Source organism: Leopardus geoffroyi, chromosome D3 (assembly GCF_018350155.1).
Source record: "Leopardus geoffroyi isolate Oge1 chromosome D3, O.geoffroyi_Oge1_pat1.0, whole genome shotgun sequence".
NCBI lineage: Eukaryota > Metazoa > Chordata > Mammalia > Carnivora > Felidae > Leopardus > Leopardus geoffroyi.
In genome coordinates this window covers 49,441,267-49,462,507 of record NC_059339.1, presented here as the reverse complement: position 1 = coordinate 49,462,507, position 21,241 = coordinate 49,441,267, and the positions used below count along the sequence as shown (strand labels likewise).

The 21,241-nt window shown below is 38.1% G+C and overlaps 1 long non-coding RNA gene across 1 annotated transcript in view; it reads left to right on the top strand.

The window, feature by feature from the left end:
* The window catches only part of LOC123588147, a 79,617-nt gene extending 59,924 nt beyond the window's left edge, over positions 1-19,693 (top strand). The window contains exons 6-7 of the long non-coding RNA XR_006707732.1: positions 14,247-14,401; positions 19,647-19,693. This is a non-coding gene — a long non-coding RNA (uncharacterized LOC123588147). The remainder of the gene's footprint in view (positions 1-14,246; positions 14,402-19,646) is intronic.
* Positions 19,694-21,241: the final 1,548 nt, after the last annotated feature.

Genomic DNA, 21,241 nt, shown 5'->3' with positions numbered 1-21,241 from the left:
GTGTATTGGAGGCATCCGTTACAATATTAAAATGATTAGTTTATGTGTATACAACCACCAGAATATTGTAAGGTCTCTAAGATTAGGACTCATGTCTAAACCTATATTGCTATCCCATTCCTTAGCTTTGTACCTGGCACATACTAGGTACTACGTATATATACATATATATATATATATATATATGTGTATATATATATATATACATATATATATATATATATATATATGTATACGTGTATGACCACGTATATATTTCCCTCCCCTCCTCCCCCCGAATTGTTTCCTGATAGGTGAGGCACTTCTGTCTTCTAGAGTGAAGGAGGAGCATACAGAATTCTGTACCATGGTGGTATTCACTCCAAAGTAGTTGGGAATCAAGTTTCAGATGAGAAGCAAGACACCAGTTCATAGAACTGGTAGATTATAAATATAGTATGAAAACTGTGGAGAGCCAAGGCTAAGAAGAATGGAGAAGGTCTAAACTGTTGTTGCGAGCATAGTTAGAGGTATAGAACCATTTGGGAAAAGTGTAAAAAGTGAAAGGGAAGTTTCAAGACTCTAGAGTCTGAGGATCAGTGAGCTGGAATTTGAGTCAATAGGCAAGATGAAGACATTACAGTCACTCTCAAAGACCAATATAGATCCAACACATGGGTTGAGCAATAGGAGGTGAGGAATCCATTCCTTTTTCTTCTCCCAAACAAGGAAACTGAAAATCAAGAAAGAGATACGCCATTTTGGGCGACAAGATGTAAATGGTTTGGTTAAAAAGAACAAAGTAAAGCATGGAATGATTGAGTATATCGTGTGTTGTTGTTGTTGTTTTAAGCACACGTAAAGAATTTCCTTGAAAGAATTTTATCCAGACTTTCAATTCTAGTTTTAAATATTTAATAAAATGGTTAATTACCCAGTTTATTTTAAAAAGTCCAAAAGGTAAGGCTCACATAATTACGCTGATAAACTATGTTGAGGCAAAAGTATTCGGCAGATTGCATTTATACCTGAGCTTTAAGAGAACTTCACATACATAATTTAATTTAAACAATACTTTTGGAGCATGCTGATATTTCTGCTTTAAGACAAAGTAATGGACACAATTTAAAACAACTGTTACTGAAGCAATAGTATACCTGTTCACATCCATTAAATCTCTTCACACTGAAAGGGTCAATTATGCAACCAACAAAATGATTCCATACCAATGTGAAAATCACCAATGTGGTGCCTTAAATATTAAAAATTCAGTCCTTCTTGAGTAAGGAGCAGTTCCAAGATGTGGGAATTAGCCCTGAGGCATATCTTAAGACATTCAAAGACCAGGTGCATTCAGCATTCATTTGACTAAGTACTTGCAAATGTTATGTAGAATAATTACTTAAGCACAGAATATCTGCTTACAAAAGTGAAAAGCTATTGGAAGCAACATTAAGATGAATAATTATGATTTTTACTAGTGTTTTATGGGAGTATAATTTTTATACAGTAAAATGTCAAGTCCTAAGTGTTCAGCTCAATAAATTTTTTCATGTGTATACTTCTGTGGAATCACCACCTACTTAAAAATATAGAACATTTCCGCCAGCTCCAAAATAATTTCTATTTTAAAATGAAGCTGCACTGTGAACATTGGGAAGATGAGGGGGGATTACACATCCAAATTTTTAAAAAATAATCAGTAGGAAATCATAATTCACTTTATAAATATTTGATTCATACACAATTTTTTCAGGCGTGTTTCTGGTGTATATAATGATGGTCTCCAACATATCTCAAAGTCACTTACCTACTTTTTTTTTTACCATAATCCATTAAAATATTTTTAAAGACACTTGTCTGGTTATAAACAAATAAATAGTATTTGTTAAAGGTATGACTTCCCACTGTTTCCCAGCATGCCTGTATTTCTTCATCAGCCTGCCTCACTCAGCTTTGATTCCTCTGAAGATATAGATAATTGTGGTTGAGAGTATACTAGTGACACCTAGTGCTTATCCACTAAAAATGTCTGTGCTTAAGAGAACATTTATTTTCTCATGGTTAGCTACTGTTAATCAAGTTCCTGTTTATGTGCGGAAAGTGACAGTGATAATATAAGTGCTATTTCGTGCTGTTAAAGACAAAATGGATAACCTTCCAACGTAACCTCTTAACATAATTAAAGCAAACAGATTTGACATTAACACTGTGCATTAAGAGCACGAGCAGAGAATGAGAGGATCACAGAATGAGAAGGCATATGCTTGAATTGCATTTTTATTATTCATAAGCAGATATGAATGCCAAAAAGTTGTGGCATATTGGCTTAGTCCACTCATTAGGAACTAGTAGGTGACATGGGAGACAGAGGTGAGGTCTCTTCACACAATGAAAAAAGACATAAATAAGGCTTCTTGTTATTAATACTTTGGTTCTAAGATTTTCCATAACTTAGGTCAGATCCTGAAACACAGTGAGCCCCTCAGGCAAATGTAGCAAGGCTTGTCACTTCAGTTAGATGGACAAGTCTTAGTCTCTCCTCTCTTGCTGTAGTACAGAAAGAAAATCTCAGCTCTCCGTCCCGTTACCTTTGTGGAATAATAGTGATAGTGCCAGGAAGCCTCTCCATGCCCAACCAAAGTATTTTCCATCTACCTATCATTCCTATTATACCACTGTTATAAGAACTTCTGTCCCTTGAACCACCAAAATCTTGGTATAGTATTATAAGCTAAGCAATACTGGGGATGAGTCAGCAGTTGATCTCTGGTTGACAGTGGTGAAGCAAAAGTGACTGTGGGGGAGGAAAGAGTCGTGATGAAGGTGAAGACAGAGAATGCTAGATTAAATTTAAATTCAAAAACATACTGCACAATTTTGCCAAAGATAAGTCATGAAACCATGTAGCTACTTTCACTTTTGTTCAGCAAACATTTTTTTTAAATTTCTTTAATGCTAATTTATTTTTGAGAGAGACAGAGCACGAACAGGGGAGGGGCAGAGAGAGAGGAAGACACAGAATCCGAAGCAGGCTCCAGGCTCCGAGCTGTCAGCACAGAATCCGACGTGGGGTTCAAACTCACAGACTGTGAAATCATGACCTGAGCCGAAGATGGCCATTTAACCGACTGAGCCACCCATGTGCCCCTTTCTGCAAACATTATTAAACATCAAGGATGTTGGGCACTCTGCTCAGTACTGAAACATTTTATATGTATTTGATATATATTATATATATATGTTAATGCATAAGATATATGTATATGCATATATATTTATATATCATATGCTAGGTTCTAGAATCTGGAGCTAAAGTAATAAAGAGTATAGGTAAGAGGTCTTTCCTTATGCAGGTCATATACTACTACAATACACAGATAGTAACTATAATAACAACAATAACAAAGATAATTTTGGATATTCATAAGTACCAAGAAGGAAAAACAAGGTGAGATAATGTGCTAGAGTGATGTTAGAGGGATAAGGAAACAAACTTCTGCTAAGGTATCCAGGGACAACCTCTGTGAGGAGATGACACTTGAACTGATCGCTGAATGAGAAAGCACATGAAGACATGGCAAAAAATGAGGTCCTGGTAAGCACAAGGTCCTAGAGGTAAGAATAATTTTGGTGTATTTAAGGAACAGAAAAAGGACCCATGTGGCAGGAGAGGAGAAGAAGACCAGGTCTGAAGGAAAGACTGGAATGAGATCTTACAGGTTGTTATGGACTCAATGTTTGTGTCTCCCGCAAAATTCGCATGTTGAAAACTTAGCCTCAATTTGATGGTAGTTAGAGGTGTCTGGGGAGGTAATTAAGTTTAGACCAGATCTTGAGCATGGGCCCCCATGATGGGATTAGTGCCCATATCAGAAGAGGAAGAGCAAGAGATCTCTCTGTCTTCACCAGCATATACCAAGGAAAACCCATGTGAGGACACAGCAAGAAGTCAGCGGTATACAAGCCTGGAAGCAGGCTCTCACCAGACACTGAATCTTCCAGTACCTTGACCTTGGACTTCTCAGCATCTGACACTGTCAGAAATAGCTATCTGTTGTTTAAGCCACCAGTCCATGATATTTTGTAAGACACAAATGATGGCATGAAATTTGGAATATAGTTGCATAGATGTAGATAAATAGATAGATAGATGATAAAGATTTCATTTTATTGCAGAACACTGTGATTACCATATAGATAATAGATATAAGGGGTAAATATTCGGATCAAGATGACCTCATGTAATTTACCATCTATCTAGGAAGGTAGGACCCCTACATGACAAAAGCTAACATTCATAAAGAATATAGCCTACATTATGAACATACCCTATTCTGCAACATTGATACTAATGATTTCTTCCCGTGGGTACATCAGTTGCATGTGAAGAATGCCCTTAAGAAATGAACCCTTAAGAATGACAAGTTAGTGGACTCGGAAAAGCTACATCATGAAATTCTACTCTCTTTTGGGACTTTACACTATTATAGTTCTAGTCTCATACATCAAGTCACTTGAGGTGTCACCTTACATGATTTAAGACTGAAAAAGATAAACCCTCTCTGTCTCTGGGCACCATGTATTGGGTATTTGAAGGGCAGGCCAATGATTGTTTATTTTCCTGAAAATGTCCACGGCTGGAAACATAATGAGAAATACCTCCAACAACTTTGCCGAAGAGCTAACAAAAACTCCCATACAACATCAAAACTGTGTTTTGAATTTCTATGTTTTTTTCTGTGGGGCTCAAGTTGAACTTTATTTAAGGAAACAAAGTCTAGTTTTTGGTTTTGCTCTTTCTTTTGATTTTACATCATACATTATTTTGTAATGTTTAGGAACACAACCATACCTTCTGCTCATAGTTATGTTTAGATGTAGCATTCCAATAATGCTGCTGCTTTCTAAACACACACACACACACACGTGCACACAAACACAGTCACAGTTATGCAGATTCTAATAGCACATTACCATCTGGTCATTTATTAGCTTATTTTTCTTATTCTGCTAATTAAATGTGATCCCACTAGAGGCTCTATGTTAAATTGTATATTCCTATTTGGTATTCTAGATGACAAGAATTCTTTCCATCCAAGACCAGGGTTCTTCATTTATTTACTCAGTATTGAGTGTAAACATGTAAGGGATATTTCACCTTGCATGGATGGCAAAATTTGATATGACATAGCTCTTGCCCTCAACAGTGGCACACTGTCATGGAGAGGCTTACGAGGGCTGAGACAAGGTGCAACTCCTACTTACACACAGAAGGTGGGGAAAGGTGTTGTGATAGTGGTGAACTGAGCTGGTGGGTGGTCTACAGATATTATTTCAGGCTTGGTTGCATCATTTATTATACATCCCCAAAATGCCCATTCAGCCATCTGATTCTTTGTTCACGTGCCCATTCCCTCTAAAAAATGTTTGTTCCAAGACTGTGCTAGGCACAAGATAGGCACACAGAATAGTGATGACACTAGAGCTTACAGTCATACTGTTCCACCCTCACTCCACATCTCAAAAACAAAGAGTGTTGGGGTGCCTGGGTGGCTCGGTCGGTTGAGCATCCTATTTTGGCTCAGATCATGATCTCACAGCTTATGGGTTTGAACCCCACATCGGGCTCTGTGCTGACAGCTCAGAGCCTGGGGCATGCTTCAGATTCTGTGTCTCCCTCTCTGCCCCCCCCACTCATTCTCTGTCTCTCTCGCTCTCTCAAAAATAAATAAACATTAAAAATAATTTAAAAAAACAAAGATTGCTTATGGTGCATACTCAGTACATATAATGTTTATTAAGTGAAATACAAGCCTTTTGATACAGTCAGTATCTAGACATATTTGAATGATGCCTCTCAATTACCCTATTTGTTTTTTATTTTAAAAAAGGGTTTAATGTTTATTTATTTTGAGGGAGAGAGAGAGAGAGTGCAAGCAGGGGAGGGGCAGAGAGAGAGAGAGAGAGAGAGAGACAGAATCCAAAGCAGGCTCCAGGCAGGCTCTGGGCTGTCAGCCAGAGGACAACGCGGAGCTCTAACTCACGAACTGTGAGATCATGACCTGTGCTGAAGTCAGACACTTAACAGACTGAGCCACCTAGCCACCCTATCCAATTTGTTAATAAAAGGTATGGAAGTGATTTACCCAGAATGACTTGATATTTTTTCTTGAATTATTTAACAAATGTTTATATAAAGCTTATGTCATGCTATGCACTATTCCACACAGTGCAGAGTGTAAGCTCATTTAAGACTCACAAAAACCCAGTGCTGCTGGTAGGATCCTCCATCTTGCAGACGATGATACTAGGCAAGGGAAGATCAGAGGCAGAACCCACTTTTGAATCTAGGCAGTCTGGATCCAGAGTCTACACTCTTGACCATTACCCTATGCTGGTTCACTTACCATGCTGGTCTTCCTCATGTTGTTGGCTCTTGAATCCTACATCCATTCGTGTATTCAGCAAGCATATTCTTTTCCAAGTGCACTGCCACCACTCTTGCCAAGCCCTCACCTTCACGTGCTCATGTTTGAAAAATAGCTTTCTATCACCTCCTCCTGGACTTTCATCGCTAAAATCACCCCAGACTGGGTTCCTGGTTTTGTGTTTTTATCTCTTTACATTCTCTGCCTTGGAGAGCTTCCCATTCAAAGTGCTCTATCTTCTGGTTCCAAACTTATGCCTCAGTTTCCCTTGTCAAATATTCTGCTCCAAATATACCTTGCCAACACAGCATGGAACTTGCTAACCGGGACTCTGTTCTTGCTTCTGTTTTGTCTGGTCTCCACCAGCTCCACCTCTCCACTTAGGAAAATTCTATATCTTTAGGGAGATGAACCAGTCTCCAAGAAGCTTTTGCTCCTTCCCTGCTCCCTCCCTATGATCCTTCCATCCCTCCTGTGTGCGTTCCTGTATGCCTGCTCCCAACACCTCTTATTTGGTATCTAGGCAGTACCTTTTAGTGGTTGGTAACAGAGGATCTGCAATCAAGTGGCAGTACTCATAGCCCTGTTCTGAAAACTCTGGGAAGTTCTGTCTCATCCATGAAATAGGGATAAGAATAGTGAACTCATGGAATGGATACCAGACTGATTAAATTAACTAATGCCTTGATAGCTGAAGATTAAAATATAGGTTGGAAACTGCCTGGCACATTGAATACATGTTAGCTACTATTATTCAGCTATATATAGACCCTTGTAACATCCCTGATGATAATATTTAACTCCTAAGATGTTTCCTATGCATTATCAGTCCTTATCTCATTTTCCATGCTGTTGTTCCCTGCAATCTGCTGTCATTGTGTTCTTTATTTTTAATTTGTAATATATTTTTTAATTTAATTTTACTTTCAATAGGCTCTGCACCCAATGTGGGGCTTGAGCTCACAACTCTGAGACCAAGAGACACATGCTCTGCTGACTGAACCAGCCAGGCACCCCTGTCATCTCATTCTTACTAGCTTTGTCCACTGTTCTGAACTTTCTGATTGTAATACCTGAACCAGATCTAAAATTGGATCCAATGGGTTAGACTTCCTATCTGTCTTTGCTGAGGCCTTCACTTGTCCTGCATTCAGCCAAGTTCTCACCTTGTTCTCTTTCTCTGTACTTGCCCATTGACACAACTGGTTCTTTCCCCCATCATTCTCCAGCATCTAGACCCCTGCAAGCTGCATTCCATAATCTCCTGGATTTATTTAACTAGAATTTAAAAAACATTTTTAAAATAGCTGTATATGGAGCACACTAGATGCTCCAAAAACAGGTATCAAATGAATGAATGATACAAAAATAAAGATGTTCATAGCTTATCATTATTTTTTAGTTTTCAAGAGAAGACAATTTAGATCAATGAAATTTGACAGGCACCTGTGAAGTCATATTTTGAGTAGGTTCAAAGAGATAGTCAGAATATTTCATTTGATTTGACAAATAACCATTCCCTCCTACCAGCAATAACACTTAAAAGAGACTTTATTTCATTAGTGGGGAGAGGTTTATTTGCTTATGGCTCCTGGAAGACAAGAATTTGATATTTATTCTGAGGCAATTGGAAAATTGATTCGACCCATTTAGGAGTTTAACAATGGATTCATAATAACTCTCCTCAAAGAGTACAAAAGAACAAGAACATCAATTGATCAATGGTGCATTTAAGAAGAAAAAGAACTCAAGATCAAGGGAATTTAAAGAGATTGCTAAAGAAAACTCTCTATTCAGAGAATTAAATCATAAAGTGTTGCAGAGGGGCAGAGGGTACAAAACAAATTCCAAAGTGTTTCTTTAACTTTGGCACATGGATTTCAGGGAGGGGCCTCAAAACTCTTTCCTGTCAGTGCAAAATCGAAATGGCAATCCCGCACAAAACTGGCGTCATTGAAAACCTATTTAATTTAACCCTGTGGTCAGCCTCTGATGTCTGTTTAGAGCAATTCTGGGTTCCCACAAAGTACAATGCTTTCTCTCAAGGCCAACTAGATCCACAGATTGGAGAGTAATCCCCAGGAAGGTCCTGATGAAAGGGCTAGTGGACAGAAAAGTCTGAGTGGATGTTTTACAGTGAGTGTCCCGCATGGAAAAACAAGATTGCCTCCTTTCTGATTTCTCCTAGAAGAAACACCAGCAGTCTGAATGCCAATCTTTCCCATCAGTCATTATCAGGACTTAGCTCTGATCAATATCCAGAAAATTCCAACTCTAACAGGACCTAATTTTATCCAGCTCCATCCCCCTTCTCCTGGTAGATGAGTAGTCTTTCAGTAAGGTAGTTTACCTGAATAAGACCCCAGGTAATTAATGGGTGTTGTTGGGTTTTTTTTTTTTTTTAAATAAGTGAACAAATTAGTTTTCTCAGGCATTCATCCAATTATTTTCTTGGAGTATCAGTAAAGTTGGGGCAGAATGAGAGAAAATGAAAATAAATATGTCAAAACTACAGAAATTGGCCAATATTAAAAGGCAAATTACCTTCTAATGCTCACTTCACAACAGAAACATAAGGAAAATATACAATTAAAGAGAGCTATTTGTAAAAGCTCAAATTCTGTACTAGAGTTGTAGGTGCATATTCTGAAGGAATTTATGTTATAGTAAAATAGCTGAAATAGCTATTTTAGAAGTTCATGCAAATGTAATGATAATTGTCAAGTTTTAAAAATACACTATAGGAAGAAAAACCTTCTCTCTTTTAAAAGAAATGATTTAGACATAAATCCAGTAAAGCTATACTTGATTAAAAACTGATTTGGGAAATTTTTTTTTCTCAAGTTAATAAGACTATAATCACTAACCCAGAAAACAGAATATTATATTAAGGATAATAGGATTATTAAGCATGAAGTTCACTAAGTAAAAAAAAAAAAAAAAAACTTCTAAATATAGCTCCCTTGGAAGATTATTTCAACCTTCACCTGCTATCTTTCACCTGCTATTGTCATTCATTCATTTATTCCATAATACTTGTTTCAATCTATTCTGGAGAAATAGAGCTGAGACTCCTATTTATGTCTTAAGTTTTTTGAATAGACATTATTTTTTAGAGTAGTTTTAGATTCACAGAAAAACTAAGCAGAGAGTATAGAAGGTTCCCATGCCCACCTTGTCCCTACACATAGCCAACCTACCCCACTGTAGGCATCCCATATCACAGTGGTACATTCGTTATAATTGATGAACTTCCATTGACACATCATCATCACCCAAATTATACCTTTATTTTCATCTTCGTTTTTCCTACAGTAATAAATTTTTGGACTATAATTAGCCATCAGTTATTATATATTATGTTATAGTATGTTATACTATACTATATGATATGATATGATATATGATATGATATGAGATATGATATGATATGATATGATATATTATATTCTACATCACATTTTTCAGCCTCTCCTGTAGGTGTGGCCATGTGACTCAAATATGGCCAAAAAAAAATAGAAAAGAATGTGACTTGTAGCAGCTTCCGGGAGCCTTCTTTAAAAGGCATAACAAGTGTACCCTTAACTCTTTTATTCTTCAGCCCATCTTCGTGTTTCCTCTGGAGTGCAGAAACCATCATGGTCCCCAGGATCAAAGCCATGCGTGGCAGAGCAACAACATAGAAGGAACCTGGATCTTGGAAGACTTTGTGCAACAGAGCTATATTACCAGGCCTAAATTTGCTTAAGCAAAAGAAAAGTAAATTTTATCTTATTTGAAGCACTATTACTGAGGGTATTCTAAAACACATAGCCATATCTAGTACAAGCTAATGCAATAAAACAAAGTACTATAGATGTAGTACCTATGGATGATAAAATATAGATAAGGTCCAGCCCTTGCTCCCACGATTCCTTCAATCTACTAGGGGAAATAACATATACAAATGAATAAATGGGCTATAAATGTCATACAAACTGAGTCTTATAGGATATAGAAGAGAAAAATAATAATTTTAGGGTGTGAAAAAGGGTAACTTTACGGGCAAAATAATGTGAAATTTGGGTCAATAGCTGATATTAGAAAGGGAAAAAATGGAATGTTTTGGGAATAGACTGAACTAACAGAAGCTCAAAGAAGGGCATTTGAGAGAACCAAAGTGATCTAGTTTGGCTAGAGAGACATGAAAGACAAAGGAAATCAAGACAAGTAGATTAAGGCTGTTTACAGAAAATAATGCCAGGCAAACAATTGTGCTTTTAGGGAATAGAATTCATTTAAATCTTGGGGCACCTGGATGGCTCAGTTGGTTGAGCTCCCAAATTTGATTTTGGCTCAGGTCATGATCTCATGGTTCATGGGATTGAGCCCTGCACCAGGGTCTGGGCTGGCAGCATGGACAGTGCTTGGGGTTCTCTCTCTCCTCTCTTTCTGCCCCTCCCCCCACTTGTGTGTGTGCACGCATGCTCTGCCTCTCTCAAAAATAAATAGGTAAACATTTTTAAAAACGTTTAAAAAATAAGAAAAAGATTTATTTAAATCTTACATTAGGAAAATTCATTTGGTTATAATGTCAGAGGAGGTCAGGACAGGAGCAGTGAAGAGAAGAAGACAGCACTCCTCTTCCTGCAATTAGTATGATGGCATTAAAATGGAAAGACAATGATGAGTGGGCAAAATGTTGGAAAGGAGCCATCTTTCAGACTTGGCAACTGATTATGAAATGTGAAGAGAAGTAAATTAAAAAGCCCAGATTTTAAGCCAGGTGACAACTCAAGATGTAGTCCATTAACTGAAGAAAGGCAGTTAGAAGCAGGAAGCTGTTTGACGGAGCGGATATGGAAAGTACTGTTGGAGTCATTATGTATTTGAGGTGCTGGAAGGAGGGCATATCTATTAACCATTGGAAATATGGACTTTAAAACAGGAGAGAATTTCAGGCTAAAGATACTGACTTACTAGTTTTAATCTGAAAGAATCTTTGTTATGAAAAGCACAGTGAAAAAGGTTGATGTTGATGGGTCCCAGCTGGCAGTGACTTGGACAGACTTTCAGTGTCTGGGGACACTACTCTCTCTTCTACCTTTGGTGAACAGCTGTAGTAGGTCACCATGCAGCCCTGAGGAAGGGAAGAGAAGGGGCGGGGCGGGGCGGGGCGGGGCGAGGCGAGGCAAGGCGAGGCGAGAGAATTTAGCACTAATGTGCTGATAGAGAGGTAAAAAGAAGGACCCCAAACAATTTGCTTTCTTCAGTCAGCCTTTCAGTTTCCACAGAATGAGCAAGTTGCAATTCAAAAAGACTCATAAGTATGTAGTTAATAAAATTGGTCCCGCAGGTGATAGCAAATAAAGAGGAGGTGGAGAATTTGTCTACTGTCTACATTTACTGCAAAATCCTGGAATTGAAATTTGTTTGTTAAGATTGAAGTTAGCAAAACACTGACGATCTGTCCAGGCCACCATGAGCAACCTTGAAGGTAAGATTAAACATGTCTTTCATCTTTGCTAAGACATTTCTGCAACATCTTTTCAGTCTGGGAACTAAAGCCAAGTTAGGAAAAAGAGCAATGTGAGTGTGCCATTCCAGTGGTTCAGAATGAGAGACATGTGTTCATGTGCTCGGGTACTTAAATGCACATAAGGTCTAGCTGGGTGTCTGAAATGGTTCATGTTGCCCAATATAACCCTTCCTCTTGAACCTGCCCCTTCCCAATACTAAAATTGAACAGTAGTTCTGAGCTCCTGTTTAGTTCCTAATGGAACTAAAATATCTTGTTGAACTCATTTATTGTTTCTCCTCCTTGTAGTCTACTCTCTGAGGTCAGAAATTTTCTTATTCTTTGGAATTCACTCCTAGGCCCTCTTCTTTCTCTATTCTCTCTCCTTGGACAATCACATCTACCCCCCCCCCCCCAGGCCTTCAATTATCATTCAGGGACCAACAACCTCATGTTTCTGTATCTAGTCCTGATTGCTGGGAAAAGGTAGATAGAAATGCCTACTCAGCACCTGCACTTATATGTCTCAAAGACCCACAAATTCAACATATCCAAAACAATGGAATTCATGGATTTCCTGGTGTCAAACCTACTCTCTGTCCACTTTTCCCCATTTCAGGAGGTAACCCCAGATTAGGAGTTATTCTTGATTCCTCTTTCCACTTGACTCCCCAAATCCTATTGGTTCTTCCTCCTAAATCACTCTCTCTCTCTCTCTCTCTCTCTTTCTCTCTATCTATCTACAGCAGCCCATGGTTCCAGCTACCATCTTTTCTCACCAAGAATATTTAAAAAGCCTCTTAAATGGTTTACCTGCATCCATTATCACCCTCTTCCAGTTCATTCTCTATCATATAGCCAGATAATTCATTTTAGAATAAGAGATTTGTTCCTCTTCCTTGCTAAATACCTTTCAGTGGTTTTCTATTCCTCCTTGGATAGAAAAGATACAGTCCATAATCCTTAATATGTCCTTTGAGGTTCTGCATGATCAGGCTGCCTCCTATCTTTCCTGCCTTGGTTTGCTCTTCTCTCTACACTCCAACATTATTGGTCTCTAAAAAAAAATTTCTCTGATGGGCCATTCTCTTTTTTGCCCCAGGACCAATATATATGCTGTCATATAATTTTTCTCTTTTTCCCACTTGCTCTGCCTTTACTTATCTAGTGCCTTCTTTATGGTCAACACAAATTTCATTTCCTTAGGGAAGTATTTCTGGACTCTACAATACAATTTCCTCTCATGTGCTTGCACAGAACATTTCTCCTACATAGAACTCAATAAAATTGTTTGATGACTCTCTTCCCTACTAGGCTGCAATCTGTCTTGTTCAGCGCTGTGTATCTAGCAACCAGCACATTTTCAGCAAAGAAAAGTGGCTAAACAAATAAATGGTTTTAGGAAACTATTGCAGGCTTGAGTTAACATTTCAAATCCAGTATTTTTCTTCTGGCAGAGTAACAATTGTCATCAAATAATGGCTCAATTCAAATTTGTTTATCAGATTAGGAGAAAGCAAGGTGTCAAAGAAAAGTAACACAACAGAAAAGTAGGATTTGTGTGTGTGTGTGTGTGTGTGTGTGTGTGTGTGTGTGGCAGAGCAGAAGGTAAATGTTGCAAACATAAGACACTTGTGCTAAAAGGAGGCCTGTGGATGGTGGACCCTGCAAAATAGAGCGCTAAGGGGAAGGAAGGCATAGAGAAAACAGCTTTACATCATCTTGGCAATAACTTGGGCTTTAGAGTCAGAAAGACCTGGAGCTCAATCCCAGCTCTGCCATTTACAAACCAATTAACTAATCTGTCTGGGTCTCCATTTCTTTACTGTGATTTGGAATAATAATACTGCAAAGAAAGTGTGAGGACGACTTCTTTTTAAAGAGCATGCAAATTTTTGACACATAACAAGAGTCTGAATTGTTACTTTCCTCCTTCTTCTCTAGCTCCAGGAGGACACGTGCTCCACTTACAGTTTATTTTACATTCAGTTTATCAAGCAGTAAAATTCGTGGCCCATAAACTTAATGTAAATTGTGTTATCAGTCAGGGTCCCATGGGAATACATGAATCGTGCCACGTAATTCAGGAGGGTATTTTATCCAAGATACTAGTTACAATAGTGCTAAGAGAGAGAGCTGAAAATGTCAACACAGGAGGTGAGATGATCAACACGTTGACGGGGACAGGAAGCTGCTGGCATCCTTCAACCCAGGGAACCAGAGAGTGGAACCCCTTGAACCTTGTCAGAGGGGAACTAGCTGTTGCCCACTGAAGGTGCCACTCAAAGTAGAGAGAAGTGGAGGAGTATTCTGACATCCCTCGTCCTCCCTCCTTCCAGCTTCCTGCCAACATCTCCTGCTGGAGACTGCACGGCGCCTCCAGGGAAGTATCACTTGCCCAGGAGGACCTCTGCGACTGAAAGCAGAGAAGGGAAAAGCAGAAGACGGATCTGAGTGAAAACAGGCAAATGACTGGCATGAAGGGAAACCAAAAGTGAGTTCGTTTAACTTGACCTAAACAGAACTGCCGTGCTCTGGTGGAATTCGATGAGACCAGCTCAGGACACATTACAAATAATAGTCATTTTGCTCTTTGAGATACACAAAGCACCTGCAGAGGGTAATCTGGTGTAATGGAAAGAAAGCAGGCTTGGAAGGAGACAGCTGTGGTGTGCAAACCTAAACACGAAGGGACGTCGAAGGAGAGAGCAAGTTTCTCATGCTCTTCTTTCTACTCTTCTCCCCAAATCTGTACCCCTGTTACCAAACTGGTGAAAGACTTGCAGAAGTTGTTGAAATATATACAAGCAGATATGTATACAGAGACATACACCCTATTGAAAAATACAGAGACATACACCTTATTTAAAAAAAAAAAAACAACAGAATGCTAAATATATTGTTCTGAAACTTTTTTCTACTTCACAGTAGATCTTTGACCTCTTTCCATATCACATATATAATTTTGCCATTACATTTAATGAGTACATATATCCTACTGTATGCTCAGATGATAATTCACTTAACCAATCCCATATGGGGAGTTATTTTTACTGTTTCTAATTTTTTTTTAACTGAAAATAGGTTTGGAAAGAACATATTTGTACAAATATCTCCAGGGTAAAGTTCTAAAAGTGAGATTGCTGGGTCAAAGGGTAAGATGTCATAAATTTTAATAGATAGCATTACCACAAGGCATTCCTAAATTTGTTTCAATTTACATTCTCAAGACTGGGGGGGAGAACCTTTCTCATGCACTGCAGACAATGCAGTGTTTTCTCCTTTTGAACCACATAAAATACACACAAAAACAAATTTCATTACTGATTAATAATGAAATTGGATTTTGCTATTTTTTTCACATCTTTAATTATGGGTTAAGTTTAACATTTACAGGTATTTTGGCCGTTTTTATTTTTCTGTCAACAGCTAACTCATATTCCATAACAATTTTTCTGTTAGATGGCTTTTTAAAGTCTCGCTTACTGACTTGTAAAATATGACAAACTTTATCCTAAATTGTTAGGTATTGCCACTTTTCCCTCATTTGTCCTAGGCTGTTCAATTTTTCCATTGTTGTTTGCCATGCAAGAATTCTCCCCTTACAAACTGTAGAGTCTTGAGCAAGTAAAATGAAATTTGATTAGCCTCTAATTAATTTATGCATCTGAAAATGGGGGATCACAATATGCTCCTCACACTATGTTTTGAGGCTGAGGACGTACGTTTACATTTTCTTTGCCTAGAACATAAACCGCCATGTTTATTGTTAAACGTTCTTTCATGTTAAGCCACCTACATCCTTCTGAAGTGGGTATGGCGGATCTTAATATTTTCATTTTACAGATTAAGAAGCTGAGGCTCAGCAAATTTTCTCAAATTCATTACAGTCAGACAACAAGAAAGATTTAAAGAATCAATTCTTGGTCCAGAATATCAAAAATAAACACACTTATCCCCTTACCCGTCTGCTTTTTAGTGGCTGCATGTTGAGACCAAAAGGAGAGACCTTCTACGGTTTATGAAAAAAAATGCGCTAGCAGGACTGATTGATTTGGAAGCAAATTCGACTGGGGTGGGAGGGGGATGGAGCTTTTCAAATGTGTTCCAAATTGACATGTTAACTAACGGACAAAGACCTGTAATCTTTCTGGCCATGAGGGTGGTGAAAAGAAGAGACAATAGTTGTAAGCTCTCTTAAAAGGCATTTTGTAGTATTATGTTCCATTCAGCTCCTGGATACTGCCTAAAACAAGAGCCCAGTCTTCATACAAAGAAAAAGACAATTGTTTACTGTGCACAAATCTATTCAGCCAAACTTCATGCAGACTAATAACTCCAAGAAACAGGATATTTGAATACAAAGGGAAAAAGATATTTTCCAAAAATATCATGTTGGAATATGCAACAGTATTTTCATAGCTTTTCATCTGCTATTCAGGGAAAGTTACCTGTGACATGAAAGAAAATTTAACAATGAAACTTGATCATGTAGAAAGAGCTAACGTATAAATAAAAATGGAAATGCCTCGCATATAGGCCATTATCAGCAAGCCAGATGAAAGTTTAAGCATTTCAAATATCCTAGGGACTTCAGTTGCTCTAAGAAAATGGAAATGCTTCCAGACACACATGCTTAGAGAGATTACTTCAAGGTTTACAGATGCAAAGCATTTTAGTTTTAGAGGCAAGATTGGGAGCCTAAATCAGATGAGACTAATAGCAAGTTCATCACTTCTGAAACCGCACACAGACACTAAAGATTTTTTTCACAATAATTTTAGGAGAACAGCCCTGTGGCTCTGCACTGGAGAGAGACACAGCTATTTAAGTATTTGGAAGGTGAGGCAATATATGGCATAAGCCATTAAAACGAGGAACCACCACCAGTAGGTGCCACATGGTTCTCAGAATATCTTTGTAGACAGGAGCACACCTACATTACGGGCCATTACCATACATCACCCTGGAAAGGTGTCCTGCCTTGTGGATTTTACAACTACAGCTAGAGATTTTAAAAATTCAAAATGTTATTGGAAGTACATTTTAAACAATAAAAAACTTGAAGTCCTTCAGTCAAGGAATGTAAAATATATTTTAGAAATACATTTCTTTGGCCAAACATCAGCCTGAGTTTGCCCAGAGGCAGGAATACCTGTAAGATAGCACGAAATGAGGAGTCTCAATGTTGACCTGGCCTAGGGAGATCTTGAACTAGTTCTGTTCTGTGTATACAAGCACACGAGTACGTCAGATGCTTTCCCCTCTACATCATGTATACTCCTTTAGGTGACCAGGGACCTTCTGTCTCTGAGGGGATCATTGGTGTTTGGGACTGCTGAAAGAAGTGTGGTTCACAGAAGTTGGTCTGGGGGCAAGGTCTGAGAACAGATGGAAATCATTCTTATTGGATGATAAGCTGTCAACGACTGGTGGAAGGTATTCCCTTGATACCAATGGAACAATGCTTAACGGCCAGCTTGATACAAGCAATGCACGAATGGGAATATGGAATGGAAATATGATGGTTTGTGGGTTCTTGGCTTCTACATGGCTTTCAGAAATGGTTGACAGAGTATAATCATTCATCCTGATGAATGCCCCTCCCATCAGTGTAATCATTCAGGTTTGATTCTCTAGTTCTGGTACCACTAACCCTTGGTCACAGTATAATCTTTTGTCTTCTTCCTTTCTCATACAGACTTCTCATTTGGACTATTGTCATGATAGCTAGCATTTCAGCTATTCCTCAAGACCTGTTCTTTATGTCCTGACTTAAGTACTAGATCTAAAGGGCAAGAATTTGATTGTTTAAATTATTATTTCTCCCATTTTTTCCCTAAGGCAGTAGTTACAAGATATGAAATTTATGGAATAGAATGGGGCCAGGAATGTCACAAGAAACAGAAAACTACCAGGATTAGAAAACACAATGGCTAATATCCTGCTCTACGCCATCTTAAGCATTTGAGAGAATATTTGCAACTAAAACTTAGAGAAAATAGTAGACGATGGGCCAGTCCAGTTTAATTATGATCTTCTAACAGACTCTACTTCAAAAGCAGCATGTGTTAACATATTGCTTCAAACGTATATGCATCCTCATGTGGACATTATGTCAGAGCGAGTTGGATGGAACTAGTTCTGTCACGTGGTTCTTGTTACAATAAAGCAGTAAGACAGGAGAGAGTTCCATAGTCTGGGTGCATTGTGCTTTTGAAATGAAAAGGGAAGTTTGCCTCTAATAGGCATTTCCACCAGAGAGCAGTCACAATGCCCAGTTGGTTCTCATTCTTTTGATAGTTCCTGACTGTGTCTAACTCTCCTGCTGAGTTCCTGTCTCAGGCTCACGTATTAATATTAACTCAGGCTGCAATGAGGCCGATTTCTCTTGTAGAGAGGGAGCATTTTGATCTGTGCACTTTATCATTAAAACATTCCCTGAAAGCCTATCTTGCAGCATTTCCCAAATCATGTTCCATAGAATCCTGGTATCTAGTGAGACGTAAAAAGGTGTTGCACAGATAAAAGGAATCCGTACTCAAACTACTCAGCAATATTCTGCAAACTTTACCTCTTATCATAAAGATTCAGAATTCAATTAACATATAAAAGGTTCAGAGGAAACCTACATGAAAGAAACCTGTCTAACTTTGATAAACCCACTATTTCTCAAACTTTGCAAACACAATCTTGGCTTTATTCATCTAATATCAATGACTATCACATGGCGCGCATCTGAAAAGGCTGCTGTATTCACATGACATAATTTATTCAGATATTTGATTCCACACATCTCTTCCTACAGAGATAAAATCTATTTCCATTTAGGACAAAATCATACAAAATTCAGAAGCATAAAAATATTTTTAATTGAGAAAAAGTTTTTACATACTAAATTCAGAACTTCTAGTGGTCTTTGTGCAACCTGAGAAACTAAAGTTTGAAAATCGTGGCACCATTAAAATTAATTTGTATGGACATCACTGTCATTATATAAGCCATCAACCTTCTGTAAGGTAAGAGATCCAAGTAATAGATAGATCCAGGTAAGTCAGGAGCAGGTGAACCACATAGAATTGAGTTGCACAGAACTCTGTGCTCAGAGGAAGATAGTGAAGTGTTGACCCATGAAACCCAAGGGTAATGCAAGGCAATGGATGGATTGAAAGGGAGTCAGGACCCAGAAGAATGCAGTCACTAGAAAGCAGTTAAGGCAATAGAGCAAATTCCAGGATCCCGGAAAAGCACAAATACCGAAAGATTAGACAAAGTGGGAGAAAAGACATACAGAAGCAAGGGTGCAGAAACATAAGCAAACAGACTGGAGAGGAGGTATGAACACTGACGAAAAAGACCTTACTGTGAATGTCTGCTATAATAAATAACTTACCAAAAAACCCAAAACTCTGCCTCTTAGGACAGATGACATTGTTGGGTGGGGGCTATTCCAAAGTCTTGGGCTGTAGCTGTTTAGTGGTTCATCTGGATAGAGGAGGAAAAACCAGATGAAGGTAAGGGCAGGAATCATCCTCATGTTCACCTGAGTTTGGAGGAAGAAGGATTTGACCAATTATTACAATCAAACCATCAATTTTGTAGAAATCTTCTTTACTACTTTATGATCATAATTCTGTTTTCACCTTTTCTCATTTACAAAACAATAATGAGTTATGTGATAGAAATACCCATATCAATGAACTGACCAATATGCCTGTCATTTATGTGTCTTTTATCAGAGATGACAAGTATTAACATATTCATAAAAGCCAATGTGAGCAAAGACAACTTTCAATAAGTATGAAGAACCAAAGTTTGAGCTTACATTATCATACAAAAGAATTAAATGTAAAATGTCAAGAATTTATCATATACTGATAAATGTACTATAATTGATTGCAATGAATTGAGTGATGCTTTATGTTTTTTTATTTTTATTTAATTTTCATTTTATTTTTATTTTAGTATGCTTATTTTAGTAAAGCCTTGATCCTAACCCACAGATCCCTATTAACACAAATTAAGAAAGTGTAACACTGATCATGTTACCTTTTCTGGGGATTAAAACCTGCGCTTAATTGGTCATTGCAATGGCTTTGTGTTAGCCTGAGGAGATATGCTGGGTAGCTTTTGACATGGATTGATCCTAGGGTCTCTCCTAATCACTAATTTATTGATGACCTAATCTAAAAGTTTATAGTATACTATCCATATTACTGGAGAGCTTGTGTTATGAGGGTTACTAAGATTTTGGAACTAGGAAATAAGGCCCAATATGATTTTCATAAAGAATATACTGCATTTGCAAAACCACAATGAAATTCAATAAAAACATACACAGACAGATTCGGGTAAGGAAAAAAATCTGAGAAGGAATATACGGTATTGAAATAATAATCATATGTATGGAAAAATTATCCACGTCAACATAATGCCAAGATGTATTCATATGACTAACTTATAAAAATAATCTCAAGATCTCTCATAAGAGGCCTCTGAGAATTTATTATGAGCAGACTTTGAAGAGAAAGTGGTCAAACATATAATCCATATAAAAGAGACTACCTTAAAGGGGTGAGAAGTAAGACCTGACAGTGTCCTCATTGACACATAGTATATTTTCCATTGGTGTCTACTGACGTATCATCTGTCAGGATTTGGTCAGGAAGACAGAGGCCACTCCATATACCCCTGGCGTAAAGGATTTTAATATAGGAAATGTGGGCTTAAACAACTTTTGGAATAGTTGGGAAGGGCAAGGCCAGGGGAGCCACCACTGGTGATCTCGGCCTGAAGCACTGAAGAGAATGGTTCTCCACACTAGATAGGCAGATGCACTGAACCTCTCATGTGCCCATCCATTTGCCTACAACTGTCTTCAGAGATTGATGGCTAATTCCTTCTCTTCCACCTTCCAAATCTTATTGGAGTACTTCTCATTGTCAAGCTCTGCCAGAGCCATATGAAAAAAAGGGATTCTGGGGAAGATAATTCTCACTCTAGAGGAAGGTGATGACATGATACAGAGCTGACAGCAACCCAGCACAATTATATAAATGAAGATCCTTTGAGCAAAGAATAAAGCAATTTGTATGTTTAGCCTAGAGGAGACAGAATATGACAGATTTTCACAAAATTTTTGACCTCTTGGGAAGCCAGCTTAAAATTCTTAGCCAAATCAGTTTGTAGATGATTAGGTCAACAATTGCCACAATAGTAGCAAACAATCTCAATTGTTTCCGGGCTACAATAACCAGCCATATGTCTTGCCTATGTGTCAGCATGTCAGCTTGGGCAACCATGCTGATCTCATCTGGGGCTTGGGAATTATTTC